Here is a 9,719-nt window from a genome sequence, read left to right on the forward strand (position 1 = left end):
CAAGACTCTATGAAGAAGACTGTGGCATCAAGATCAGAGGAAGACTTATCAATAACCTGTGTTATGCAGATGTCACACCTTGCTTGCTGAAAGTGAGGAGGATCTGAAATACTTGCTGCAGAAGATCGAGGACTACAACCTTCAATATAGATTACATCAAGAAAACAAAGGTCTTCACCACAAGACCTATAGTCAACATTATGATAGATGAAGTCAACATTATAAATCTGTCAATGATTTAATCTTGCTTGGATCAAAAATCAACACCCTTGATAACAGCTGTCGGGAAATCAGGAGACATATTGCACTATTGCACTGGGCAAGCCAACTTTCAAAGACATCTCCAGAATGCTGGAGAGTAATGATGTCAGTTTGAAGACTAAGATGTGCTTAACTCAGGGCATAGCCTCCTCAGTCACCTGTTACGCATTAGAGAGCTTGACAGTGAATAAGATGACAGGAGAAGAATTGATACCTTCGAGTTGTAGTGCTGTGAAACAGTACTGAATGTCCTATGAACTGCCAAGAGAACAAACAGGTCTTGGGGAGGTTGCAGCCAGAGTCCTCTTTAGAGGCAAAGGTGGTGAAGCTTCATCTTTTATACTTTGGACATCTAGCTAAGCTAAACTATTTATTGATGAGGGACATCATGCTTGGAAAGAGGGTGGTTAGTGAAGGAGAGGAAGATCTCCAATGAAATGGATTGACATGGTCACTGTAGCAATGGTCTTGAGTGTTTAAGAGATGGTGAGGATAGCACAGGATAATGCAGGTTTCATTATATTTCATTATATTGGCTCTTTATAGCATCACTATGAGTTGCACTCAACTGCTTGTAACAGCAATAACAACAACAATAACAACCAAGTTAGGATATGATTATAGAACAGATCATAAATTATTCATAGACAAACACAAGTTGAATTTGAAGATAATTAAGGCAAGTCCACAAGAACCAAAATACATTCTCACCTGAATAAAAGAAAAACCTCTCTAAAGAATATATATACTACACTGAGCACTAATGACTAAAGACCAGTTGAGTTCTGGGATGATCTCAAGGAGGAAAGCAAAGGTCATTACAAAGACAATGGAATAAAAAACCCAAAATTGATGTTAGAAGGGAACTTGGAAGTTTCACTAGAATGTGCATAGACCTGGGCCCCGCTTGTCGACATGAAGCTGGCGGTGGATGAGATGTTCCCTGAAAAGCACCGGGCCCTACATGGACCTGGACAAGGCAGGAGGCAGCACCGGGCTGCTGATGGACCTGGCTGCCAATGAGAAGTCAGTGCACGCAGACTTCTTTAACGATTTTGAAGATCTCCTTGATGATGATGATGATGTCCAGTGAGGCATCACCCAGCTGGGCCTGTTATCCAACCCCAGTCATAGCAGCGCAGTAGACCCCAGAGGCCCACTGATGGGGGCTGAGGACTTGGGACTTGGCAGGGTCCTGGAAGGGCAAACCAGAAAGAAGACTGATTTGACTCAACTTTCAGCTGGTCACCTGTTTAGCTCAGTGTGACCAGCCTTGTGGTCTTTTTAAAAAATTAAAAAGAAAAAGAAGCTTGCAGGCTAAAAAAAAAAAAAAAAAAGAATGTGCAAAGACCAAAACAAAGTGAAGAAATACTGAAGTTAGATGAACAGAAGATTTCAAAGGACAACTCAGGAAGACAAAGCTAACTCTTACATGAAATATACAATGACCAAATGTTAAAAAACCAAAAGGAAAGAATGGAGCATTTCTCAAACTGAAAGAACTGAATAACAAATATAAGCTTCCATTTGCAATGCTGAAGGGTTCTATGGGAAAAACATTGAATGAATTAGAAGGCATTAAAAAGATGGAAAGAATACGCAGAACCACTGTATTAAAGAGACATGACCAAATGGAAACATTTCTGGAAGCAGCATATAACTGAGAACCAGTGGTAATGAATGAAGAAGTTCAAGTTGCACTGAAGGCATTAGCACAAAGTAAGACTCCAGGAATTGAAGGAATACCAATTGACATGGTTAACAAATAGCTGTAACCCTCCAGGTACCCATTAGCCTTTGCCTACATATTTGAAAGACTGGCCAACTAATTGGAAGAGATCTATGTTTTTTTTTCCATTCTGAAAAAGTAATGATCTAACAGAATGTGGAAATTATCAAACAATAACACATATAAGTGAAAGCTTGCTAAAAATTATTCTAAACTGGCTAGAATAGTATGTTGACAGGAAGGAACCTGCCATACATTCAAGGTGGAGAGGCTGTGGCACAAGGAATATAATTGCTAATGAAGAAGGATCAAAGCTGAAAGTAGCACATATCAGAAATATGTTTGTGTTTTTTTTTTTAAATTTGTGTGTGTGTGTGTGTGCGTGTACCATTAGATGAGATCTGACCAGTACAGGAGGAGATTGTCTCTCCTTCTTCAGCAGAGCATCTGGTGGATTCGAACTGCTTACCTCTTGGATTTACTTGTGTTTTTTTGGCTCTGCACAAGCATTTGATCATGGGGATCACAACAAACTATGGCTAACATTGAGAAGAATGGAAATCTCAGAAACCTTAATCATGCTCGTGTGAAACCTGTATATAGATCAAGTGTAGTGCCAAAAACAAAACAAAACACACACACAAAAAACCAAATCAACAAACTCCAAAAATCCCCACGTTAACCCAGAAAAACAAGGGAATACTCATAGTTCAAAATCAGGAAAGGTGTCGTTATTCAAGGTTATATTCTTTCCCCATACCTTTCAATCTGTTTCCTGAGCAGATAATTCAAGAAGTGAGACCGTATGAAGAATAATGTGACATCAGGTTTTGAGGAAGATTCATCAACAATTTAGTTATGCAGATGACACAACCTTCTTGCTAAATGTGTAGAGAAATTGAAGCACTTGCTGCAGATGATAAAAACTACAGTCTTTAAATAGCACACATCTAAACATCAAGAAAACCCTTACCACTGGGCCAATAGGTAACACTAGGATACATAGGAGAAAAGATTGAAGTTTTTAATAATTTCACTTTACTTGTATCTACAATGAACGTCCAAAGTAGTATGAGCTAAAATGTGTTGTGTTGGGAAAATTAGGGAAAATCTGCTGTCAAGGTCCTCTTTGAAGTGTTTAAGAGCAAGAATATCAGTTTAAAGACTAAGGTATGCCTGATCTAGGCCATAGTCTTTTCATATATTCACTATACATCTGAAAGTTGGAGAAAGAATAAGGATGACTAAATATCCCATGCATTACCAAAAGAACAAAAGTCTGTCTTGGAGGAAGAACAATTAGTGTGCTCAGGAGAGACGAAGATGATGAAGCTTCATGTCATACTTTGGGTATGTTATTCCTAGGGACCAGTCCTTGGGAAAAGACATTGGACTGGTAAAGGTGGAGAGTCAGAGAAGAAAGGAAGGGCCTCTACAAGATAGATTGACACAGTGACTGTAACAAAGGGCTTGGATATAGCAGAAATTTGTGAGGATGGCACAAAATAGGGCAACATTGAGATCTTTTATTTTTCATAGGGTTGCTATGAGTTGTAGTTAAGTTGATGACACTTAACAGTAACAACAGTATCCTATTTATTTAACTAAATTATCTGACTTGCCACGTGTCTCTCTTAATACATATAAGTTCCTTAAAGTTTTGGAATACTGGTCTAGGTTGTTGTTTTGTTTGGTTTTTTGTGGGTTTTTTTTTTTTTCATATTCTCTGCCAAAACCCTTAGATGACTTGACTCATAATAAATTTTTAATATATATTTACTGAGTGAGTGTATGTATCAGATTAATGAAAATGAATGCTCTGTGCTGGGCTGATGAATTAGGATAGCACAGGGTGGAGAAGGGCTTTAGTTTTGTAACACTTTCAAGGTAATTCTGATGCACTGTCAGATTAAGAGTGGCTGTTCTTAGCTACTCTCTGGCCAACAATATCCATTCATATGTTCCTATTAGTCTGTGGTACTGCTTACATAGATCCTGAGTATAGATATGACATGGACTTTCTCCTTTATTATATTACCCTTTAGGGGGAAATTCTGTAACCTAACAAACAGAGGAAAAATTTTGACGAAAGTGAATTAAAGCAGAAATTTTGCTTTGGTTTCTCGATAGCAGTTATTGCCATGTCAATAGGTTACCATGCCGAAGGCATTTTCAATGACACGCTGGAATTAGTTCTGTAATTACTTCCCCCAATACAAGCCTACAGTTTCTTGAGGCTATGACTTTTAATAATATTTTTCAGAACATATTTGTTCATTTGGTCACTGGAGGAGGTCAAAACATTGATTTGCTGTGGCAGGCTTGATCATTCTTATTTGACCCTTGCTGCTGTGTAATGATTGGACCAAGTTCTTGTGTTTTCTCGCTTTCTCTTTCACGCCCCCCCACCCCCCGGCCTTTCTCTTCCCTTCACCTTCTCTCTTAACCTGGATATCTCAATCCTAAAGAAACAATTAAAATTTCAAGTCAGAGTTACTAAAAGAAAGTGCATTGTTAATTTTAGCCTTAAAATATTTCTTTATTCTGGTATGATATTTTTGTCTCCTTTCTCCCAAGCCCTTGCAAAATTTAACCCTTTATGAAGCATAACAAGCTGTTTGTTGTTATTAAGTGTTATCAAGCTGAGTATGACTCTATAAACAAAAGCTTTGAACCCTGTCCTTTCCTCCGCCATACTCACACTTCCCGACACACAAGAGCCCAATACTGCAGTCACCATGTCAATCCACCTAATTGAGCATCTTCCTCTCCTTCACTGACACTCCACCCTTCCTAGCATCATAGTCCCTCTCCAAGGACTATGTCGTCCTAACAACATGGCCAAAGTATATGAAGTGAAGTCTCATCATTCTTGCCTCCAACGAGCACACCTCTGGCTGCATACTCTCACAGACATATTTGTTTTGTTTGTTCTTTTGGCTATCCATGGAATGTTCAGTAATCTTCTCCAACACTACAGCTCAAAGACTTATTTATTGTCATCCTTGTTCATTGTCCAGCCTTCAGATGCATAGCAAGTGATCAGAAAGATTATGGCCTGAACCAGACACATCTTAGTCCTCAAATTGACATAATTACTCTTCAATAATTTGGAGAGGTCCCTAACTGCAGATTTTCCCAGTGCAAAATGTCTCCTTATTTCCTGACTTCGGGTACCAAGAGTGTTAATTGTAGATTGAAGCAAGGTGAAGTTGTTTACAGTTTCAATCTCCTCTCTATTCTTCATGATGCTGCCTTTTAGTCCATTGGTAAGAATCTTTGTTTTCTTACCATTTAGATGCAATCCATACTGAAGGCTACATTCCTTGGTCTTCTGCAACAAGTGCTTCAAGTCCTCCTCACTTTGAGCAAGCAAGGTTTCGTCATTTGCACAACACAAGTTATTGATGAGTCTCCCTCCAGTTCTGATGCAACACTCTTCATAGAGTCCAGCTTCTCAAATAATTGGTCAGCATACAAATAGGTATGCAGAGAAAATAACGGCCCTGATACATTCCTTTCTTAATTTAAATGATGCAGTGTTTCCCTGCTCCTTTCACACAACAGGCTCCTGGTGCAGGAATAGATTTCACATGAGCACAATTAAGTGCTTTGGGATTCCCATTCTTCTCAGTGTCAGCCACAGCTTGTTATGATTAGCATGGTCAAATGCCTTTGCATAGTCAATAGCATAATTAGACATTCTTCTGGTATTCTTTACTTTCAGCCACATTCCATGTAACATCAACAATGATATTCCTGCTGCCACTGCCTCTTCTAAATCCTGCTTGAACTTCTAGCAGTTCCCTATCTATATACTGTTCTAGCCACTTTGGAATCATCTTCAGCAGTATTTTGCTTGCAAATAATATCAATGATATTGTTTGATCGTTTCCACATTCAGTTGGATCTCCTTTCTAGGGAATGGGAACAAACAGGGACCTCTTGCAATCTATTGGCCAGAGAACTGTCCCCCAAATTCCCTCGCATACATTGGTGAACATATCCAAGGCTGCATCTGTTAATTAAAATGAGTGAATTGATATCCCATCCATTCCTGAGACCTTATTTCTTGCAATGACTTCAATGCAATTTCTACTTCCTCCTTCATTACCATTGGCTCCTGTTGATATGCTACTTTCTGAAATTTTTCAGTGTCATCAGTTCTTTTTGGTATAGTGATTCTGTGCATTCCCTCCGTCTTCTTTTGATGCTTTCTGGATCATTCATTATATTCCCCATGTTGTTGTTGTTGCATCCAGGGCTGCATTTTATTAATTGAAACAGGTCAATTTCTATCCCCTCAATTCCTGAGGCCTTATTTTGCCAGTGCCTTCAGTGTGCAGCTTCCACTTCTTCCTTCATTACCATTGTATCCTGTTCATAAGGTGCTTCCTCAAATTTTTCAGTGTCCTCTATTTCTTTCTGGTACAGTAATTTTGCATTTTCTCCATCTTCTTTCGATGCTTTCTGGGTCATTCAATGCATTTCCTATAGCATCTTTTAATATTTTGACTCAAGGCTAAAATTTGTTTTTCAATTATCTCAGCTTGAGAAATGCAGAGTGAATTCTTCTCTTTTTATTTTCCAATTTCAGCTCCCTGCACATTCAATTATAATACTTTGCTTTGTCTTCCTGAACTACTTTTTTGAATCCTTCGTTCAGCTCTTTTACTTTGTTTTTTTTTTACACTTTTACACTTTGTTTGGGCTTCTCAATGCTCTAGTGCAATTTTTAGAGTCTCTTCTTTCATTCATTTTTATTTTTTCTTTCTTCTCTCTTTTTGTAATGGCCCTTTGCTTTATTCATGGATGATATCCTCAATATCATCCCACAGCTCATATGATCTTCAATCATTGATGTTCAATGCCTCAAACCTATTCTTAAGATGATCTTAAAATTCAGATGGAATTGATTCAAGATCATATCTTGATTCCTGTGGACATATTTTCGTTTTCTTCAACTTCAATTTGGACTTCCATATGTGTAAGCAATGGTCTGAACCACAGTCTGCCCTGGGAATAGTTTTTTAATCCTCCATATTGAGCTTCTCCAAAGATTTTTTCCACAAATGTAGTCTATCTAATTTCCATGCAACCCATCAGGTGAGATCCATGAGTAAATGCCTCATCTGTGTCTTTTAAAAAAGGTATTGCCAATGAATAAATCATTGTGAATACAAAATTCATCGTATTTCTAGCCTCATTTCTATTACTAAGCACATATTATTTAACTACTATTCCTTCTTTACTATTTCCAACTTTTGAATCCAGTCACTAATTTCATTAACACATGTGGATTGCATGTTTGGTCAATTTTTTACTGAAAGATTTGGTAACAATTCTCAATTTCTTCTTCTTTGACTCCAGAAGTAGGAGTGTATATTTGAATAACAATTGTGTTAACAGATTGGCCTTATGTGTATGGATTTTATCCTATCACTCACAACATTGTACATCATGATAGAACTTGAAATTGACTTATTGACTATGAGAATGTAACACAATTCTTCTGGTTTTTATTCCCAGCATAGTATACCATGTGATTATCTGATCAAAGTGGCCAAAGCTGGTCCATCTCATCTCACTAATGCCTAATATATTGATATTCATGAATTTAATTTCATTTTTAACAATTTTCAGTTTTACAACCTTCAGGCTATGTACATTCCATGTTCCAATTATTAAATGATGCTTGTTATTGTTTTTCCTCATTTCAACTGACTTCCATTCTGGGCTCTATGACTACAGTTCTATAACAATCCTAATTTTAGAGGATATCTCCAGTCTGCTGTCTGAAGAAGCAGTTGGATACTGGAAAGTAAGTGGTTTGATTTGACTGAAAGTCAAGTGTAAACTGTTTGATAATATTTTATTTAGTCAACAATTAAATGTGAATTGATTGGTTGTCTTGATTTAGTTAACAATCAGCTGTGGGCTAAAAGCCTCTTATTTAAACCAGTCAGGACCTTTGGATTAGAAGTCCTTGTGTTCTGCCCAACAATCTCCAGTTTTGAGCCTGCTGTATGAAGCAGTTGGATTCTGGATGGTAGGCTGTTTTATTTACTTGAATGTTAGGTGTAAACTGTTTGGTAGTTTCTTTTTTTTTTTTTAAATTTAGTTAACTGGTATCAATAGTATTTGGGGAGAACTTTGTTCTCTGTCAGTTTCTTGTACTGAGATAACTTAGAGTTGTAATAATGAAAGCTTTGCCACTGGTGTGTAAAATGCCATAAAGATTGCCCATGATGAACAGGTTTTGGTGGAGTTCCCAGATTAAGACAGACTAGGAAACAGGATTGGCCACCTACTTCTTAAATAATAGGCCTCTGAAAAGCACAACAAGTACTTTGGCCTTAAAAGCTTTTCCTATTAGATTGGACCCATGTCTGAACTCCTTTCACCCTCCTATTCCCAATCTCCTCCCTAATACCACCCCTTAATCTCCACCCTCACCTCAACCAGCATTCCTTTTCTCTGAAGTTGAGTTGATTAAGGCTTGAGAAAGTACAGTGAGAGCATGAAGAGCCCAAGTACTGAATTTCTTTCTGACACCACTCTGAGAGGTTCAGTGACAGAATTCTCACCTTCCATAGGAAATCTAGATCTAGACCAAGAAGCTGTTGTCCAAACACAGCAAGAGAACACCATGGTTTTAAATTAAAAAGAGTGTTTGTCAGGGTTGTATCTTTTCCCCCCTACCTATTCAGTCTATATGCTGAGTAAGTAATCCATGAAGCCAGACTCTACTAGGGAGCGCTGGTGGCCTACTGGCAAGAAGCTGAACTGCAATCCCAAAGGCATGCAGTTTGAGGCCGCCATCTGCTCTGTGGGAAAAGGATGGGCAATCTCCTCCTGTGTGATTAACTGCCTCTGAAAACTCACTGGAGAGTCAGCTATGGATTGGTTGCAACTCAATGGTATACAACAACAACATACTATATTAAGAAGAATATGGCAAAATGTGCAACAATGGGGGAAAAAAAGAATATGGCATCTGATTGGAGGAAAACACATCAACAGCCTGTATTGTGCAGAAGACACAACTTTACTCTCTGAAACACAGGGGAATATGAAATGATTTTCTGCAGAAAATCAAGAATATAGGCTTCAATACATAATTTTTTTAAAAAAGAAAATTTTAATTTTGTACTGGTTTACTTTGAAAAGTACATTGTTTTTCACACCTACCCACTCACCCCTCCCTCCACCCATCAAATTGTATGGCCAGAAGGCAGGAGTGTGGTGGTGGGGAGTGCAGGGATTGTGGCAAGCTTTGGAGTGGACTGCTTTTCCGGGAATGTCCATGGTGGACAGTGTTGGCTGGAGCTTCCAGACTAAATCAAGCCTGGAAGCAGGAGTGGCATCCACTTCCAAAATGGCTTGCCTCTGGAAACTCTATGTACGAACAGTGTTCAGGCTGTTTGTTCATAGGGTCGCTTTGAGTTGTCTACGACTCGACGGCATTAAACAACAACAACAACATGATTATGCAAAGGCATTTGACTGTGTGGATCACAACAAACTGTGGCTGACTCTGAGAAAAATGAGCATCCCAGAACACTTGATTGTGCTTATGTGAAGCCTATGCTTGGACCAGGAGGCAGTCATCAGAAAACAAGCAAACACTGCACGGTTCAAAATTGGGAAGGATGTATGCCAGGGATGTGTCCTATCTCTATACTTTTTCAATCTATATGTGGAACAGATTATCCAGGAGGCTGGGCTC

General features: G+C 38.5%; 1 pseudogene; it reads left to right on the forward strand.

The window, feature by feature from the left end:
• Nucleotides 1-1,176: 1,176 nt before the first annotated feature.
• LOC102851789 lies at nt 1,177-1,354 on the forward strand (annotated as a pseudogene).
• Nucleotides 1,355-9,719: the final 8,365 nt, after the last annotated feature.

Source organism: Elephantulus edwardii, unplaced genomic scaffold (genome assembly GCF_000299155.1).
Source record: "Elephantulus edwardii isolate Elephantulus edwardi_28Jun2011 unplaced genomic scaffold, EleEdw1.0 scaffold00039, whole genome shotgun sequence".
Taxonomy (NCBI): Eukaryota; Metazoa; Chordata; class Mammalia; order Macroscelidea; family Macroscelididae; genus Elephantulus; species Elephantulus edwardii.